Genomic DNA, 22,016 nt, shown 5'->3' with positions numbered 1-22,016 from the left:
TGCTGGGGGAGTAAAAGAAACTCTCTGAGCCTTTTCTTTGAGTCAGAGTAGTCCTGACCTTCCCAGTGAAAATGTTCCCTCATAGTGTGTAAAGTTTCCCCAAAGGAGTAGTCTTCAGGAGGAGAAGATGAGGGAATAGAATCCTCAGCATCAGAATCTTCATAAGGGGAGAAGGAGTAATCTTGGTCCTCAGAGGAGCCTGAGGAAATAGACACTTGATCAGAGGAGGCATAATCTTCCTCTTGTCTAGGCCTTTTGTCGGGTGGGGGTTGGGAACCCCTGATTAAAGAGATCAAATCTTCAGCCATTTTAAGCATCTGTTTCTTAGGCATGGGGCCTTGAACTGGAGACTAAAGTGCAGTCTTTTGAGGTTTAATAGGAGTCTTAAGCTTAGGATACGGTTTTATGGTGAGCGTCGTCAGTCTGAAGATGCCTTCAGAAACCGAAGGTGTTTCTGCAGCATCGACATCTCTTTCTACAGTGTCATCGGTAGGGGCTAAACAAAATGGCTGCATCGGCCTAGCACTCTCCGCCAAAGGCTCCGAAGCGGTCTCGGGTTCCAAATCTGCGGTAGTCAGGGGCTGCGTCGGAGCCTCACTGAAGACCGGTGAACTGGAGACCGGTCCAGCATAGGCCTTGGAGTCTGGCTTGGGTCTAGGCTGCTTGTCCTTATCCTTGCGTTTTTTGTGCACAATGGTAGTCGGTTGCTCCGATGTGTAGTTAAATTTTCTACCAAAGTAGTGTCATGCGAAATCAAAGCGTCTTTTTATAGTACGCTTATTAAACCTAGCACAAAAATGACAACCAGTGACGTCGTGGTCTGGGCCTAGGCAAGGTATGCAGTAAGAATGAAAATCCTTATGAGGTATTTGCTTCCCACAAGAAATACAATTGTTAACTTTTTCTGACATCGGTCTGAGGCAAGAAAAGTTTCCCCAATGGGGTACTTAGCTTTATTGAAGACTTCTGATCTGAAATTCGACTTCGAAAATCTCAGGAGTCGGCCGACCGGCACTTGCGAACTGTTTCTGCTTCGGGCAGTGCTTGGCAAGAAAGACTGAAGAAAATGGCATCGGATGCATTATATATACCCCTGGTGCACTGACGTCAGGGAAGAAGCGACAGCAACTGACGCCGGACCAAGACTTTGGAATTCCGGCCGACTGCGGGACCGCCTGATGACAGGATAACCCAAGTGTGATGACTGCAGCAGGGTAACACGATGAACATCAAGGATGTAGCACAGTTATTTACACAGGGTGTTGGGGGAGTGGCAGTAGGCATAGGCTGGCACAAAAGTTAGACAGAGTGAAAGAGAGAAACAGATTGTGTGTGTTTGGGTCTACATTAGAACACCGAACATTCAAAATGTCAAGTGTTCTAATATCGAACCCTAGCAATCGAAAAAAAACATCGAACATTCAAAACAGCAAATTTTTTCCTAGGGAAAAAAATTTGCTGTTCCAAAATACATACACACAACACAAGCACACCAAACAAACAGCAATCCACACACATACACCTAAACTCTAACATTTAACCCTACACTAAACTCTACAAACACCACTAACTATCCACTTACCTTAACCCAAACCCTAACCTTAAGGTCCATCATTATCAGAGTCACCTCGCCCGTGCCCTAACTCTAACTCATCTAACCCACGCTAACCCACATGTCCACACAATCACACACTTACCTGAACCTGACCCATAACTTTCCACCAGAGCACTGAAAATAACGAAGCAACAGAAATGGATGACCAAATTCTTTCCCTAGGAAAGAATTTGCTTTCCTGTTACTTTGATATTTTCTGCGTTCTCTGAAAACGGGTCGATATTAGAACACCTAATATTTCAAATGTTCGGTGTTCTAATATAGACCTGTGTGTGTGTGTGTGTGTGTGTGTGTGTGTGTGTGTGTGTGTGTGTGTGTGTGTGTGTGTGTGTGTGTGTGTGTGCGTGTGTGCGTGTGTGTGTGTGTGTGTGTGTGTGTAACTAAGTAAAATAAACAGGCAGCCATTTGGATAAAGTATAAAATCGTCCTTCCAGGTGAAATTATTGTGCGAGTGTCTGCAAGAACACAGCGAAGCAATGTGCTATCTCTATATCCTGATTTGTCAGACAGGTTTGAGACATGCATTGTATAGGTAAAAGTTCATAGTCGTCTTTCCTGACCCCAAAATCTAGCTCGGCCAGGAGTTGAACTGGCACATCCACACCCACAGTCAGAAGCTACCTGAAGGTGACTGATGTCTGCTGGATGAGCCCTACTCATGAATACACCCAGGACCATGACTCCATGGCCCACTACATCTAGGTGTAGATACCTGAACCACTGACAGCGCAGTGGAAGTAGTGCTACTACATGAGCATGATCTGACAGGGCCATGTCGGCCAATATCAGATGTGGCTGACCTATGCCCAAGTGGATGCCATTCCCCTCCCAGCAGACGATCCATCACAGACACCTCATTGTCCAAAGTGTCATTCATCTGATCCACTGAATCAGCAACATGGTGGTGACATTCATGCATGTCAGCTTGTGGCACATCTACAATCCTAAGCATTTCACTGCAGTACCTATTGGAGTGTGCCTATACTTTCATAATGGACCTAAACATATATCGAGTGGCATGGGAAGACATCATTAGCTGGAGGATTGACAGCAAGTCTCCTCTGAGCACCCCTAACAACCTTTCTGTGTGGCACCTCACCCACACTTTGGCTATGGCCAGAGTCAATGGGCACTAAAGCTCTGTAACCACACTACCCTGATCATGTGTGTCTCACTCTCCACCTGTCCAATATTTGAGGGCTGACTGGAATGGATTGGCATAGACCTACTGGCTGTGTCAGATGGAATTACAGGGGATGGCTGAATGTCAACTTCCGTGTCAGATGCCAGATTCAACCTCTGCACCCCTTGACTGTGCCTCTGTTTGCCAACCACCATCAGAGACTGCTAATACTCTGATATCAGGTGGTAAGAGTCCCACACTTCCACTGTCAGGATCACCTGTGATAATAAGCAACAAACACAAGAAAGCAATTAAAACCTATACTACTACTATAGTCCAATATATGCTAAGAAACTAACAGTGGTGCCAGTATTACAGGCAGTATACCAATACACATAACATTCCTGACATCCATATCACAAAATAAGTATTTCTTTGAAATGGCCATCAGTATTTACATAAATGTGTTTGGCTTACCATGTGCAGATGAAAGTGCACTCCTTATGCTGGATGGTCCCGGAAGACGTTAAGCAAAAGGTAAGGACACCATCATCACAATGAACACTAAATCAGATGGTTAAAATTTTGCCCATTATAGGTCCATTAACAATATTGTTATTAAGGACTTGGATGACAAGTCCACCCCAAGCCCATATGCAATCACCCAGAATGTGTTAACAGTATCATTCTTACAACCATCCCCCTTGCAGAAAAAAAATAATTAATGTTAAACAAAACTTAAGTATTGCTGTCAATATCAAAGTATACAAGATGTACTGAACTGAGATAGGTAAGCCTATCTGGAACCTCCTCCTAGGACATAGCTGTCCTCCTGAAACAGGAGCACCAACATCAATGATATGCTGTCATGCACCTTACAGTGAGCTGTCTGGTTCCCTGACAGTGATCAGAAACTGTTTAGTCAGTGTCGGTGGTGGGTCTGTAGCAGGTCCCCAAGTAGCCAACCACTAGGGGGCCACTGCAGCTGCTCTCCTCTGGACTGATGGTATCATGTCAGTGGCTACATGGTGCATCTAATCATATGTCCGGCTCTGGCCACCCACTGCATTCACATCAGACACTATCTGTTGCCAAATTTCCATTCTGCCAGGCATATTCCCACTTCTGGTCTCAAGCAGCAAGGAACCATGTTGCCTAAATGCTGCCACAGTTACTTCATTTTTCAGGGTCACTGAAGGGTGGTTTGTGGGGATTGTGTTGCCTGGGTGCCATAGTCCTAGGTGACAAAACACAACAGAAGGATATTCCACAAAAGTATCACATACACAAAAGTACTACTTAAATACCATACATAAAATGCTCACTATTACCCCTGGAGATATATAAAACAGTCAATATATTTAGATATAAAAAAGTAATTTTGTGATTGTAACATATAGCAATCACACACAAAGTAAGGTGGGATCCAAAACAAGGACAGTAACAATAGTTAATTCTGTTTGTGATAACACAAATGGAATTTGGCTCCCCACCCTCAAAATATCAGGCAAAAGACACATATTGCTAACAAACTGTTACTATCCTGGAAGGCTATCACCCCAGTGTCACTGACAATCTGAAAACAATGGAAAATTGTACAAAGAAAAACAGTTGTAACAATAGAACTTCGGATTACAGTTAATTATGTGCATCAGGGAAAGTAAAATACCCTGACAAATATGCCTATGCCATCAGCACACTAAAGAAATGCCTACAGATAACATTAGCATTTGCTAATGCATGTAACAGTTTTTATTAGTGACATTTCAGAATATCCAATATACAGCTGAAAAATGCAACCATACCTTATCAAGAGCAGTATTCTTCTGTTCAGACAAATGCCACAGTAATATCTTCTTGTGTGCTATCCACAAACAAGTCTCCTCACATTCAGGTTCCCTTGCCAGACAGTTCCCTCTTTATGGTGTAGATTCAGGGTTGTGAGCAAGGCAAGATGAAAATGAGGAGTGAACTCAGAATTGCTGAATCCCAAATACTTGGCTCCGTGTAGCTGATGTAAGCATAGTACAGACACTCCCACTCAGTATTTGTTGCTAACAGATTGCAACTGTGCATGATTACTGGCAGAGAGAATGTAAACACAACAGCAATTCAAGATGCCCTTACCTCCAGTGGGGGTGTCAGCCAGGTTAGATTTACAAAGTGTAGAAGTAATTGTAGCAATGTTTGGAATACAAGTAAGCAGCACACAGTTCACAGTTTCTGTTTAGTAACATCCAACTTCTCCCTCATTTCTTGACAACTGTATATTACTGACATTAAATATCCTCACACATTTTAAGGACAATGATACTGAATGTCGTAGATTACTGGTCAGATAAGACAGGAATGAGCAACAAACACAGAAAGATAAGACGGAGCTGCATATATGCAAGCAATAGTCCAAAATGGTCATGTGATCACTCACTAAACTACATCTGAAATTAGTACATGTACAAACTGTCATATGTTTTGATAGTATTGTGGATGATGTTGCAGTTTGTATGCAAAAATAATTTCATTCTCTGCTGCAATGCCATTTCTCTGGTGCAGAGACACAAGACACCTTACTGTGTTTTAAAGGTTCACTAGAGAAAGAGCTCAAATCCAGATGTGTGTGAAAGTATTTCATGTGTACCAACAAATTATTTTAGTGTTGATTTAATTTATTTTCCTCGTTTCTCAATTTTCCTTTTTTTTTAAAAAAAATTCCAATGTTTACACATTGCACAGCTTAGCGCAAACAGGTGAAAAGGGGAAACACAATGAATGTCATGTTTAGCTGTGCCTAGTTTCTTTGCACACCATTTAGCAGTGTGCAAACCTGGACTAGTGGCCCACACAAGAAGTAGACAGAACACCTGCAGACAGTGTGTAGACAGTGTAAGGGTTAACAAAGGACACATTGTTGCAATTTCTTGCTTTCCATTGAGCAACACCTCTAAGTGACATTGCACGGCCCTTCGCAAGCTTCCACAACACCTGTAGCCACTGAACACCTGCAGACAGCCAACACTTTCAAATGGATACATTCTATTAATTCTGTTGGGCACAGTACAAACACATTAAGCGGCATTGCTTGGTGGTTAATATACAGATGTTAATTATGAACATGGAATTAGGCAGCTGTTATATAACTATTCCTATGGCAGCAGGTGTAAGTGACTGTGATACAGATGGTTCTGGATTCCCTAATACAGGATGTGTAACATTGTTTTACAGTTGTGACAGTTCAGTTTGTAGTAATGAACAAGAAAATGTCCAAGTGTTATTTCAGTACTCCTGTGGCAACAGTTGTATGTGTAGTGCTGCCATACTCATGGTCATGGGTTCTAATAAGGTGATTCCACACATTTGTAAAAATGTTCCATTTCACATTATTTTAAATATCAGTTAACTCTTTATGTAAAATTATGACTAGTGGAGCTGTTATGATTATGTATGAGGAACAACACAGCCTTACTGTGTTTTGAAGGTTTAGATGTACGACTGAGGAAATACTGTACTATGTTTCTGTAAGCGTAATTCTGCTGACTGGACCTGGATAGCCTTCACACCTGAATGACACACATACACGAATGTATATGCAAGGACCTTGTCAGGTCACACACAGATATAGTTAACACCTCAGTCTGTCCTCTGTATTTATCAATGATGCATGACCATCTAGGAAAAGCACTTCTTTGGCAAAGATGGAAACTCACTGCTATGGCAGAAAATGTTTTGTCCCTAATGCATAGGTTTGAATCCCACACTGTAAGAATCAAGTTTAGCAATGTATCAAGCCAATCAAACATGTGACAGCTCATAAAATTTATGCCAACAGTGCATGCTTCTAAGTTGAATCAACTAACAGTTATACCAGTAGACACCCTTTAAACTAATACCAAGTGTCAGATTAACCTGCCTGTTTCAAAAATTGAATTAATCTCTGACACTGTTGCTCTCTGCTTAACATCACACAAACATGGTTGTCTTCATTTCTAGGTTTTGTGCACTACCAGTAAACAGGAACCGATGAGAAATCTTAATTTTCCATTGTTCTATTCTTGGGATTAAACATGTTTGGTATTAGAGGGGAGGTCCCCAATTTAGGGGACAGAGGTGGGGTGTTCAGGAGATCAGAATCTTTACTGGACTCATGGTAAAAAGCCACAGCCAAAAGCTTTTGCAGGGGGACTATTCTGGCTACTAGTGTAAGTCAATATAGGTCTGAGGCATGCAATAGTGTGGCCAAGGCTCTATCCGGTGCTATTGGTATCCCATGCACTGCAGAACAGTGTAAGCACCACCTATAAAGGTGTAAGAGGGATGCACTCTACCACTGGTTGGATGAGTTCCAAACTGGAGACATCCCACAGTTGTGTTAGTATACTAATAACGAGAATTTATAAAACAGAGAAAGCTAAATATAGCCTAGAGCAGTATGCATAATGCTCTTCTATTTTCTTTTCACAGCCAACTCTGAGATAGATGTGAATTGTCAACTCATACTGGACATTTGGAGAGATTAAGGGAAAAGAAGTTGTATGTATGCCACACAACAGAAGTGTTATTGAAGCTCCAGTAGTTAATGAGAAATATTTAGGTTTTCCATACAGTATTAGCAAATTAAGTATGCATATCCTAACTGTAAAATAAACTATGCATGCATAACTCTGTAGCACAAACCAACTTTAGGAGTCAAGTGTAAAAGTGCAGTCAGACGTTGTGGATTCATATAGCATCAGTAACAACTATACAGTACTGCAATACTTTAATAATATTCCAGGAATTAAAATCTATACCAGTTCCATAAATGCCCTGCTGTTAATGGTAATCTGTATAATTGGACCAAGCATATGTGCAATATATGCACACTAAGTATTGAGCAATCCATACTTAGTTTGTAGTTATGGCATATACTTAAAATGGAAAACTTCAGATAAAATATTTGTATTACTATGATAATGAATTTTATGTCACATATGATGATACTAATTTTAGATTTTTTTCTCTCACCCCAACCCTTCTCCCTCTTTTTTTTTTTTTTTTTTTTTTATTTTCTATTATGTGTCATCCAAATGTCTGTCATCCATCTGTAACAAATCAATAAATGCTTCACAGCACAGAAAAGTAGGCCAACCCCAGTGGGTCAGCCTGTACTTGCTCCACTGGCTCCAGCATCAACCCCCAGCACATCTGGAACCCAACCTGGCAGTACTGCCTCTTCTGCCCCTGCACTACCATGGCCCTCAGGTAGCAGTATCCCAGAAGCTGGTGCTGTGGTATCCTCCAGGAGGACCGAGGGAGGTGGGGATTTCATCACCCACCAGTAGATGCCAAGGCTGGTGCATAGAGTCGTGCTCAGAACCGTTGGTGTATGCCTAAGATGGATGGAGAGGCTGCTTTCCCTTATGGTCCATAGGAGAAAAAAACATCAAGCACTCCAGTAGTCAGCACAGTAAGGTGACAGTGATGACAATCCTGCAGGTGAGGACCAGATTCTCACAGTCACCATGTTTGATGGGCGTGAGCTTGAGTTCTCCCCTCCCTCACCCCAATCATGGTGTCCCCCAACCTTTTGTACCCCTCACTGCCTGTGTCTTGTTTTGTTTGCATTTGCTTCCTCACCTTACCTAACCCTGAAATACCAAAACCCAGCATTCCTCACTAATGAAAAAAGAAAAAAATGGGCACCTGTCTCACAAAAAATATCGCACCATAATAGCTCTCCATTTTGCACACGTGTACTTGACACACTTGATTTGGTCTGATTGGCTATACAACATGATTGCATTGTTCACTCCTCTTTGTGGAGGTGACAATTCCAATTCAGCTAATATTTTGTACATATTTTCATGTTACACTGTTGAAGAAATGGATAGCTATAGTCCTATCTCCATCCTGTAAATATGTATATTGCTTTCCCTTTGTTCTTCCACCTGCTTGCCTCCAATTTCACCACTTTTCTATCTACCCCATTTTAACACCTATAATCTGGTCAAAAAATAGAATCACATACAGCACACAAGTAGCCTAAAAACCAGTGGAGCCCTTCACTTTTTTTTTGCCTCCATGTTTGTACAGAGCTTGGCACTGTGCACCAATGCCAATCGATGGTGAATGGCTCTTTCTTGGTGTGGTTACCTCCATGCAATGCTGCTTAAACATGCTGCACTACATAAACAAGCAGTAACACACGGTGAATGTAACCTGTGGTATAATTTCATTGCATTATCACTACTTTAAACTTATTCAAATCACCTGGATTCAAGTCCTATGTCATCTAGTCTCAAAAATAAACTTGTCAATCCATTTACACCTGCTGCAACAGAGTCAGCTAAACAGCATGTACATTTCCTACACTCAATACTACATCTCATAATTTTAGCAATGAGTCTCACGTTTGCCCACTGCTGACCTACGCACAAACAGGAAAGCAGTACAAATGTGCATCTCGCATGTGCAAACACTGTCAGCCATCATGCAAACCTACTGCTTGGCAATGCATTATTCAAACAAAGGTGCATAATGACAAATGACAAATTCACCAAAGTAACAGATACAAGCATGCAGAATCTGAGGGTAATGCTACTTAATGCTAAAAGTCTAAACCTCAAAATGCACGCACTCAAGGCACTCCTTAAAATGGAGAACATCAACATCTGTGCAGTGTCGGAGACCTGGTTCAAGGCTCCACAGAGCACCCTTGCATTACCAGGCTATAATTCATACCACACCTTTTGGCCACCTAACCTGGACAGAAACACTAAAGGTGGAGGCGTGTCCATATTTACGGATACCCACATGTCCAGGCTAGTTGCTCAGCATAATGCATCCGAGATTATCCAAGTGCAACTAACTCTGGGCATGACAGCAATCCAAATTGTAGCTTGCTACAGATCCCCAACCATGCCCCAGGATTCTCACTCCTCATTTCTAGATACACTGGAAAATATTAGGGTACAACCCAACACACTAATAATGGGCAATTTCAACTACCCCACCATTAACTGGGAAAACTACTCATGTACCAACTATTTTGCTCAATGTTTCCTGGAATTCATAAATTCCAACACCTTGGATCAACTTATCCACACCCCTACCAGGGGAAGCAGTATCCTAGACCTGGTCATTACCAACAAAGGTGACCGGTGTTCCACACCAAAGGTCAATTCCTCATTGGTCAGATATTACCACAAGCTAATCACCCTAGACATCCACATCCGTCCCCACCCCCCATTAGGGAAACTACCGTAAACAATTTCTCCAAAGCCAGCTTCACGTTTCTTAAAACAGAAGTGGCAAACTTCACCACACCCATGCAGACAGACAATAGAGGTACGACTGATTCCTACACAAATGCACTTTATAAGCACTTACACGAGTGCATGGATCATGCTATCCCTAACAGAACTAAGATGCTATCCTCCAAAAAAATGAAGCCAATCTGGTGGTCCTCTGCCATTATCTCTACAACAGAAGAAAAAAAATGTTGCAAAAAAGAATAAAATCCCATGATTGGAGGAACTCCCTGGTCAGCCTCAGTAAGAAGCTGAGATCCCTCATAAAATCCTCCAAAGCTAGTTACGAAAATAAATTGCCACCGATTCTAAAGACAAACATAAAGCATTCTATAGCTATGTCAAGAATCTCAATGGCAACACTCAGATCTGCTCTGAGTTGCAGCACATTGGCACTAAATATACAGAACCAACTGATACTACCAACATCCTGGCAGATAGCTCAGTGTTAATTTTACCCCCCTCTCACCCCCTAAAGTGCCCATCTCTATACCGGAAGAATGCAAAGTTCCTGTAATCATGGCTGCACAAGTAAAATCCACACTCTCCAAAGCCAAGAACACAGCATCCATGGGACCTGGCAGCATCCCAGGCTGCATTCTACATAAACTACAGAGCGAACTGGAACCCTACCTAATTACCATGTTCAATCATAGCCTCACCTCAGGCTTTGTACCTACTGAATGGTGCACAGCAATGGTTATCCCACTCCACAAAGGGGGAGCCACCATGGACCCTGGGAACTATCACCCCATTAGCCTGATGAGTCTGGCCATGGAATGTATCATCATGGAACTTATAAACAAAGACATTGGTAATCTCAAAACTCTAGACCCCACCCAGTTCGGGTTTGTAAAAGGCAGATCATGTCTCCTAAACTGGATAGACTTCTTTGAAGCAGTCACCAAAACCGTAGACTAGGGTAAGGTGGTTCACACAGCCTATCTAGATCTTGCCAAGGCTTTCAACACCATCCCCCACTCTGGAATTATAGATAAACTCACTAAACTAAGTATAAATCCCTATGTCACAAGATGGGTTGCCAACTGACTCACTGACAGAACCCACACTGTGAAAGTAGCAGACTCCAAATCCACCTTCAAACCAGTGACAAGTGATGTACCACAGGGTTCAGTCTTGGGTCCTCTCCTGTTTGGTATTTACTTCTCTGACGTACAGGCTAACACAGACGGTCTTTGGCTAACTAAGTTCACAGGTGACTGCAAACTAGGAGCCATAATCAAAACTCCTAACGATGTGGACATCCTAGAAATGAGCCTCACTGAGACAGATGCCTGGTGTCAAAGCCATGGCCTCAAGCTCAATGCCAAAAAGTGCATTGTCATCCCCTTTGGTAAAAAAACTCTACCCATGAACTACCACATAGGTGGTAGTAAACTTAACACCGAAAGTGTGATAAGAGACCTTGGGACACAGGTAGACAGTAGTCTCTCCTTTGATAATAACATCGCCACAGTAGTCAGAAAATCCTTCTACATGGCAGACCTCATCACAAAAGGTTTCTCATCCAGGAAAAAAAGAGGTCATTGTTCCCCTCTTCTCATCACTCATTAGACTCATTATAGAGTACAATGCCCTTTTTGGTATGTACCTCACAACACAACTACAACAACTGTAAAGACTGCAGAAATACCTCACAAAGAGGATTACCGGCCTCAAACGGATGCCCTGTGCAGACCGTCTCAAAAATCTCCAGCATTACACCATCGCATATCGCCTACTCAGAGGCGATCTCTGCCCAACATAGAAAGCTATGTCAAACCCAGAGCTGTTGGACATGCCCCACTTAAAGAAATCCCAATCCCTCTGAACTGCATGCTCTAGGGACCTAAACCTCGTCACCACAATACACAGAACATGCTGGAGGGATAGATTCCTGTCCCAGAGACTTCCCATACTCTGGAACAAACTACCTATCTATATCAAACAAAGCTCCTCATTAACACTCTTCAAGAAAAATCTTGATGATTGGATGGGAAGTAGGAAGTTCATCCCGGGGATCATTTCTGTGGCTCTGCTCGACAGTGGCACAGGAAAATAATTTTCTTGGGTGGCGGGTCCCTCGTCACCACAATACACAGAACATGCTGGAGGGATAGATTCCTGTCCCAGAGACTTCCCATACTCTGGAACAAACTACCTATCTATATCAAACAAAGCTCCTCAATAACACTCTTCAAAAAAAATCTTGATGATTGGATGGGAAGTAGGAAGTTCATCCCGGGGATCACTTCTGTGGCTCTGCTCGACAGTGGCACAGGAAAATAATTTTCTTGGGTGGCGAAAGCCAGGGTACCTTTTTGGCTAGGCTTATATAGGCCCTAGGGCCAATAGCCTCGCACCTACCTATGAAGGGTGCAACTAGGCATACTCTTTGTTCCTTACAGAGTACATTATTTTTAAGCATAAACTCAGTATGAGTTTTTTCAGGTCAAACTATGTCTAGAACTGTCTAAGTGAATGCCTTCAACAACAGGTGCAGTATTTCTAATCTAAAACAAATGTTTTAATAATTCTGGGGGAAAACTGACAATGTTCCTTGCATTTATTAAGTGCTGTGAGGGAGCAGCATTATGGGTGATGTCAATTTGTAACTGTGTGCCCAAGGGGGTTAGCGCAAACAGCTTGTGAGCACAGAACAGAGTTTGCTTGCTACACCCCTGCATGGAAAGTGGCCAGTAGCATGTATTACTTTTGTTTACTGTCTATTTAGTGTTCATAAACATGTCCAGTCATTATTAGGGCTCTAAGACAGTTTGAAAATGGTACTGCTTTCATTTAATAAGAAAGTCCATCATGTTAACTTTAAAGACCACTACTCTAATTTCACCCAACATATTTTTTCTACCTATGCTGATCTTTTTGAAGACAAACTAGGCAAGCTCTCAGCCATGTACTCCATGAAGTTAGACCCAGATGTCAGTCCAGTTATCAGGCCAGCTTGTACAGTTTCAATAGCTAGGCAGAACAGAGTCAAAGCTAAGCTAGATAAAATGCTGCAACAAAGGTGCGATTTGTACAGTAGATGAACCAACTGAATGGGTCTTTTCCATGGTGGTAGCTCATAAGCAAAGCTTAGATGACATTAGAATATGTATTGATCCATGAGATTTGAACAAAGCACTAAAAAGACCTCATCATCCAAGGCATACAGTCAAATAAGTTGCTGCTCTTATGTTAATATTTTAATATTAAAGAGACATACCCCTCAAGTGTTCTACACTAGTAATACTAAACATACTCACTATGTTACTTATATATTAAACACAAAATAAATTGCATATAAAATACATATAAAATACATATGAATACAAAATTGAATATTAAATAGGTGTAATTGGGTAATTAATTAATAATTTTTCTTAATTTAGAAGTATATTTAAAGGGAGTGTGGGTTTGAATGCATTGTTCTGATGAAGTCTGTGAATGTAGGACGAAACCTAGGTAAACTTGTCATTTTATAATAAAGGTGGAAGTGTTTTGGAATTTCATGCGAGTTCCACTGTTTGGACTGCTCCAGTATTCCGTGGTTGGAATCCATAGTAATGCATGTCTAATTCCAATGTTATTTTCAACTAAGGGCAATCTTTTTAAGAGGGAGGATGTAGATCAATGTGTGCATATGTATCTTTAAGAAGCTATCTGAGGGTTTGCACAAGTGTATAAATACTGAGCACGTGCAAGCCCGACTGCCATTTTGTAGTAAGCTGTTGAGATGTAAGCATGTGTGTGTGTAAGGTCTGTTTATTAGTTTCTTTAAATTTTATGAGGCTGCTATCCATCCTGATGTTTCTATGTAATAAAGCATTTAAATGAACTACCCCGCCTGTTCATCTATGTTAGAGAGGGATGAGTGACAGAAAGTAAAGTGAAAGAGAAAGGGGTGGAAGTTACATTCGGCAAGCCCAAAACATGGCAAGAGGTAGGGCTATTGCATATAAACAAAGGGGAGAGCAGAGAAGCTTGGGCAGAATACTGACTGTATAATTCCTATTTATACAACATAAAAGACTCAATGCAGACATCCACATATTTATAAAAAGATACAAGGCCTGCAGGAATGAGAAACTATAGAATCAATAATTGTAGTCTGGGTATACTTATTGAAGAATCTGAGGCAACTGCAGTTACATCCCTTACCAAGATTAATTTTTTTTTAGCCCTGAACAGCTGAGGATTGAAGTCATTAAATAATGACAAACATCTGAGTTTAAGACTCCACATCCTTCAAAAAATTCATACTAATGCAAAACCTATTATTCTATCAACTTTTTAAGTTTGTAAGGGCAACATCTAAAATGTGTCTCTATTTGCCCCCCCCCCCATCATTTTAGGTTTTGTCCAGATTTTTTGCTCTAAGAGGTTGAGAGGTATGATATGCATACAAAGCAAATGTCAGCATCTGACCACAGTCAAATGTGTAATTTATTCAAGATTCTGGCACTGAGGTCATGGCAAAATTTCACCACGTGAAATGATGCTAAAACCAGTCAACTGCCACACTGTTTAGTCATGCAGATTGAAGGATGAAGGATGCATTTACTGTGGCTGCAAAAACTAGAGCTTATCCAAATGGAGAGATGATAATCAGCAAACAAAGGAAATCAATATTGCTGGGATTGAACTCTTGGTTGAATACCTTCACAAGGTGGACCCTGTTTTTACAAAATTTCACTATGACAACACGGATATACAGACCGTATTTTTTAAAACATATATAATAAGCAAAAGCAGATTGAAAAATAAAAAAATACAGCTAAGTGCACACATCCCAGGATAAAAATGCCCAATCCTGGTAGGTATACTGGTGTCAGGGCTGGAATAAATGACAATGAAGCATCTTCAAGAAAACAGAAACATTTCTGCAATGGGGTTAAGCCAGGTTCAGGGTGGTCCCCCTGTTGCAGAAGGGGGTAGTAGTCCATAAAAAAACGGACAGGCCAAAAAAAAAGAGCCATAGAGATGAGAGTAGACCATTGAGGATAAGAAAGGAATCATGTATTGTTGCTATTGTGCAAGAAGCCAAGAATTTCTAGATAAAAGATATACAAACAGATAGGGAGAAAGAGGAAAGAAAAATACTTGCACAAGAAAAACTGTCAAAAGCTTCAAATGCCAATGTGTGTTCATTAATACAACAGATGCATGAAAAACATTACATACAGCAAGAAACCTTGGTCCATTTGGGAAAAGAAGCAACTGAGGAAGTTCAAAATATAATGAAAAAAAATCTAGAGATTTTTGAAAGAAATAAAAAAGAAACATGGACATGGGAAAGAAAGAGATCTGATATGGTGTAATATTTATGCAAATGAGAAAAACAAAGTAATCAGTACAAGAAAAGCAGCTCCAAAGATATTTGGAGAGAAACAGAGGCAAAGGCAACCAGACATGAAAAATGTCAACATAAAAAATATGATCACAAAAGGGAAATGTACAACAGATTAAAGCAGAAGTTAAACAAATAGAAACTGAAGTTATGGATCACCTGCAAAGTGAAAGATTTGGTGTAGAAAATCAAACTCTGGTAACACCAGAGCATGACAGAGCAGTGAGTTCTCAGATTAAAGGATAAACTGGTAAAAGAGGAAGCATCTGATAAGAAACATGGACATGGGAAAGAAAGAGATCTGATATGGTGTAATATTTATGTAAATGAGAAAAACAAAGTAATCAGTACAAGAAAAGCAGCTCCAAAGATATTTGGAGAGAAACAGAGGCAAAGGCAACCAGACATGAAAAATGTCAACATAAAAAATATGATCACAAAAGGGAAATGTACAACAGATTAAAGCAGAAGTTAAACAAATAGAAGCTGAAGTTATGGATCACCTGCAAAGTGAAAGATTTAGTGTAGAAAATCAAACTCTGGTAACACCAGAGCATGACAGAGCAGTGAGTTCTCAGATTAAAGGATAAACTGGTAGAAGAGGAAGCATCTGATCGGTTGCTGTATGAAGATACTTTGGAGCCTTTACAAAAGTTCAGTTAGAGTTGTACATCAATGGAAAGAGCAGGAAACAGTGGCAACTCTGATGCAGTTAATGTTGTAGAGTGACAGGCCAGTGAGTTCCCATATAAAAAAGAGCAACAAATATGGCAGGATGAAGCTGAAGAAAATGTCACAGGAAGATGGATCTGGACGTTTCTGTAGAATGCCTGCAGGAAAAGGAGAACAAATGAGCCCTTAGTTTACAAGAAAGTGATCTAGGTGAAGATTTACTTGATTTAACAGAGATGAACAGATATATGGAGATCAACGAAAGAAACAGATTACAGAAAGTTAAGACCCCAAATGTTAGAAGTTTGATAAAACAAATGAACACAGCAATCAAGATTATTCACAGAAATTAATGTGATATAACAGAAGTAAATAGGATATATTACTACGCTTAATAGATGAAGTCTTTCCACAAAAACCCTGGGCAATAAGGGGAAAGGAAGGGAAGAAATTAAATGCCATAATGAAAGTATCAAATAGAGAAGTATACAGCAATTAAGTCAAGAACTGCTGCTGTTAGAACAGGGAAGAGACCAACAAAAATACTTAGACGTAATAGAAACAGTATCAGAAAGGACCAGGATATATCATACACTATTGCAAATAATAAACTAAAGATATCAGCACAGGCAGAAAAACTTAGAATATATACAAATGAATATAAAGGAAAAGTATAAAATAAGCAATTCATTGATGACCCAAAAAAGTTTTAGAGAACTGGGAAACAAGACAAAAGGAATACAAATGCCACCAAAGAGAGAGGCATTTTGGAGAAATATCTACAAAGACCGTGTAGAATATCAAGATGCTAAATGGATAGAAGCTGTAAAAGAAACCATAAGAAATTTAAATGTACAGGATATGAAATGGGATGAAGTAATGACAACAAAATTTGAAATAAAATGAAAAGGTCCAAACTGGAAAACACCTAGCCCAGATGTAGTACCTAACTTTTGGCTAAAAGTAGTAACATCTTTACATGAAGGTTTAGCCCTGAGCAAGAACTATATATGTGCATCCCGAATAGACAACCCGATTAACAGGAAAAACAATATTCCTTCTTAAGAGTGAACATACACGCCATCCTAAAAAATTTAGACCAATAGCTTGGCTTATAACAATGTATAAATCATATACTGGAAATGATGCTAGCAGAGTTTATAGTCATTTAGAAGAAAACTCAATCATGGCAATAGAGCAAAAGGGTACTAAAAGTTATATGGAAAAATGGAGCATTTGCTGTTAAAGTCATAATGGAGATTTGTAAAAATGGGAAGAATCTAAGTACTGCATGGATAGACTACAAAAAAATCATTTGACAGCAGTCCTCATGCAAGGATAAAGGAATGCTTACGGGTGTATAAGATACACTCTACATTGATTACATTACAGTGAACATGAAACAGTGGCAAACCACTCTGCAGCTTAGCCATGATAAAGAACAAATCATCATCCCAGGGATAAAAATTCACAGGAGGATATGCCAGGCTGTTTACTTAATTAGGTTATAGTTACAACCTGGCATTCACCCATTCAGAAAACAGTGAAATGTAAAGACTTATCTTCTTTTCATGGAGGATTTAAAACTGTATAGTTCATCAGATGAGGAACTTAAAAGCATAAATGCAAATTGTCAGAACTTTCTCAGATAAGAACTTAATTTGGTTTTGATAAATGTGCAAAATCAACCTTTAAAGCAGAAAAGCTGCAACACTAAGAAAATCAGTCTGGAACAGGAATGTGATATAAAGGAACTTGAGCAGGAGGAAGTGTATAAATCTTTGGGAATTGATGAACAATCAAAATATGAACAAATGTCAACAAATTTAATAAGGAATATTTTGGAAGACTAAAATTAATACTGAAAACAACCCTGACATCTAGGAACAAACTCCAAGCAATAAACCAATTTGCTCTCCCTGTTCTAACTTACAGTTTTGAGGTGAGTGACTGGCCCCAAAATGTACTGGATCAGTTGGACAGGAAAAGAAAAATGCTTCATGCTTATCAAAAGATTTATAAAAATCAGTGTATACCAAGATTATATATTCCCCTTTCTGGAAAAGGTAAAGATCTCCGCAAAATTCATTACATGTACAGACCTGTAATCGTAGGACTGCATACTTGTCTGCTGACCTCACAAGATCCGAACATAGTGAAATTTTTAAAACATAATGAGAATAAGTCTATGATGATTTCCTTACTTAGTTTAGCAGAAGCATATCAGTGTCAAATGGAAATGTAAATTAGACTAGAAGCAGACAAAAAAAATCAGGCAGCGACTGATTGTGCCAAAAAAACAAAAGAAAGAATATAAGGTGAAGGATCAGATGAGAAGGCAAAAAAATGTGGAAAAGGCATAAATACAGTTGTAAGTACATAAAACTCCCGGAACAACCTCATGCTGATCCGTATGTGATACTGGAATAGTTAAGGAGAGGTGAATTTAAACCAAAAGATGAAAAGTTGCTTTTGGTGGCCTAGGACTGTGGATTATGTACATATTGGTTTATAAAGTCCATTGCAAGGAAGGTAGGAATATCAGAAATCTCATTGAATGATGTTACAGGAAAGAAAAAGATGAGGGTATGAAAAAATGTGGCATGTGTACTTTTTGTAAGTATATGTATCAAGGTGAACAGATTGAAATTAATGGTAAAAAGTATTATATTCAACAGAAATTGAATTGCAAATCAAAAGGGATGGTATACGTAGCTAACTGTAAAAAATGTTCTGCGTATTATATAGGAAAAACCACAAGAACGCTAAAAGAAAGGGTTTAGGAACATGTTTATGCCATAAGGAGGGGGAATTTATCTAATGTTTTAGCGAAACATACACAGGCATGTGTTGATCATAATTTTGAATTTTGTGCCATTCAGCAAATTTATGAGCAACCAAGGGGTGGACCCTGGAGTTTATTTTTAGAAAAAGCTGAATTAAGTTGGCAATTATTACAATCGTACTACAAACCAGGTCTTAGTGAACAATGTGTTACAAAAACATGGTAGAGCCAGCAAACAGTGGACCAGAATCCATTTATTGAAGGAAGAAGGAAAGAAACATACCGGTTTCGGCCATTAGGCCTTCCTCAGTGTTTGCAACTGTTACAAAATCCACAACATGTATATATGTAGAATGGTCCAGCACCACCTGCAGTCCAAAAGCAGAATTGCATACATTTATACATTCATTTTTATATATATTCATTTAAACCAGGGGGAAAAAGTGCACCTAATTTAATAATCCATTTCTTTTCCATTTTGTTTAATATTGCATGCCAACCAGATTTATTACCTGTATTCCATTGTATAATGTCAATCACAGTAAATCTGAACTTGGCATTTGGGTGTTTGATTGTATGTTTGTACAGCGCATTCGTAGGTTTACAAGTCCTAATGTCACTAAGATGTTCAGAGATCCTAATTTTGACACAGCGGGAAGTCTGTCCTACATAGAACGCTGAACAATTGCATGATGCCAAATAAATCACCCAGTCTGTTTGACAATTCACAAAGAATCTAATGGAAAAAACTTTACCAGTGTTCCTACTAGTAAATTCCTTTGTTTTACTCATATTATTGCAATGTGTACAGTGGCCACATGGGAAGCATCCCGCTGTGTCAAATTTAGGATCTCCGAACATCTTAGTGACATTAGGATATTGGCATGCAATATTAAACAAAATGGAAAAGAAATGGATTAAATTAGGTGCACTTTTTTCCCCTGGTTTAAATGAATATATATAAAAATGAATGTATAAATGTATGCAATTCTGCTTTTGGACTGCAGGTGGTGCTGGACCATTCTACATATATACATGTTGTGGATTTTGTAACAGTTACAAACACTGAGGAAGGCCTAACGGCCAAAACCGGTATGTTTCTTTCCTTCTTCCTTCAATAAACAGATTCTGGTCCACTGTTTGCTGGCTCTACCATGTTTTTGTAATCCCTTGATGCTTCTGAGCCGTGCAGTAGCCGTACGTGCAGAGGTCTGACTGTACTTATCTTTAATTAACAATCTTAACAGTCTTTTAAGGTTAAAAGCTTTGAGTAGATTCATTAATAATTAACTTCATTTTTTAATAAACATATATTTTATATTCATTCATTTTTATATGTATATGTCAAAAATTACATATTTTTAGTATAATGTACATTTAACAATTTTCTGTACTAACAGTATGCTTACATCATTTCTTTTTGAAGTTGTGATTGGGGGCGGTAACTGTTGGTCTACACTAGTATTTAAAGGATTCTCTGTATTAAATGGTGGTCTGATGAAGTCTGCTATTGAACAGATGAAAAGCGCTTTACCATTTTTAACATTTAATAACTTTCTGTTTTAGGAAGTATCTGCTATCTTTTTGCTTATTTGTTTTTTGAGAGTTTGTTTGTTTTTGCAAAGTTTCTAGTGGTTTTGGTTTTCCGCGATGGATAGTGGAACATCTACTTCCCCAGTTTTATTTTCACAAGAAGAACAGGGGCGTGATACTACAGAATTACTTGGCTGACACATTCATTAACACAACGTGGTGGATCTACTGGCAAGCAGTATTGAGAGCATCAGAAATAATGCAGTTCCACTTCATGACCAGCAGATGGGAGCAACAGCATTCCCAGCTGGGCAGCAGCAAGTTCCTCCCTCTGCCAGTGCAAGTAATGGAGTTTATGAAGGAAATAATGCTAATGTCGGGCGTTTGGCGTCTTTTTCAACTGTTTCTTCTCCCAATGGATTACATTCATCAGTGCAACAGCAGGAGGATAACCAGGGACTTAATCCATGTAATAATGGTTCCCAAGCAGTACAGAACGGAAATGCAGTCATGCAGACACTGCCAGGTATGAACTTGCAAACACAGCAATTACATAACCTCAGTGTTGGTAACATGTCTAGTTCTAGCAGTATTAATTGGAAACCTCCTATACTGAATGACTGGTTAGCAAATGGAAGCATGGGACAAGAAGTAGTTACACAGGTGGCTGGAGGGAATAATGCAAAAAATAAATTGGAAGAACTGGATAGGAAACTCTATAAAATGAAAAAGTTGCAATGTGAAAATGTTTATTTGAAAGACTATATTACAAATGGGGTGGTTCCAAAAGGGCTTAGAGTATGGCGTTATCCAGCAGGTCTAATTGAGAACTCAGCCCTGCACAATGATTTAATAGCCATGTTTGATAGGCATGGCTTTGAATTATTAGAACTGCTTATTAAACATAACACTATTGGTTGAGTGTAACCCATTGCAAACAATTGTTGTCGGAAGCCGACTATGATAGGTACAAGTACGAGAATCAGCGTATTTTTTACTAGTATTGAAAACAATATTCTGGAATTAAATAGAAAGAAAAATAAAAAGTTGGCTAGAGACAAACATCAAATACAGTCAAAATTATGCCTATCGTAAATCCCCACGTGTTTATAACAGTAATAATGGTGAACATATGCAGTTTAATAATAATAATGGAGCAGTGTTTGAAGAAAATGAGCAACAAAATGAAAGTGATTTGTGTAATGACGACTATGAACAACAATTTCCACCTTTAAGGTGGTCCGAAAGGATCAGGAATAGGAACTATAATTATGGTAACAATCATGGTAATGGTCCCAATCAGGATTTTTATACCCCTTCCAGAAGGGATCAGAGAGGGGGCAACGGGGACACGGAAGATACCAGAGGAACGATTATTAACTGAATGTACTGGTCAACTGAATTCTATTGAAATTGACAGTATAATGGTAACTCAGATGAAGTTGGACAACAAAAACCTATGGTTATTTTTAATGAGGCACATGATTTTAAAATTTATAATTCTTCTTGTACAGTTTTTGATCAGATGACGACTGATTTCTTAAGCAAATATTTGACTTTTGTTCCTGCCTCTGAGGCATGTTTAGCTACGGTACTCCTGGATTTTAAAATATTTCTTAGGAAACCGAATTTTAGAATTATGTTTGATGAAA

This window comes from Protopterus annectens, chromosome 17.part0 (assembly GCF_019279795.1).
Source record: "Protopterus annectens isolate FY-2018-M chromosome 17.part0, PAN1.0, whole genome shotgun sequence".
NCBI lineage: Eukaryota > Metazoa > Chordata > Ceratodontiformes > Protopteridae > Protopterus > Protopterus annectens.
Note: the sequence above shows the minus strand (reverse complement) of the source record.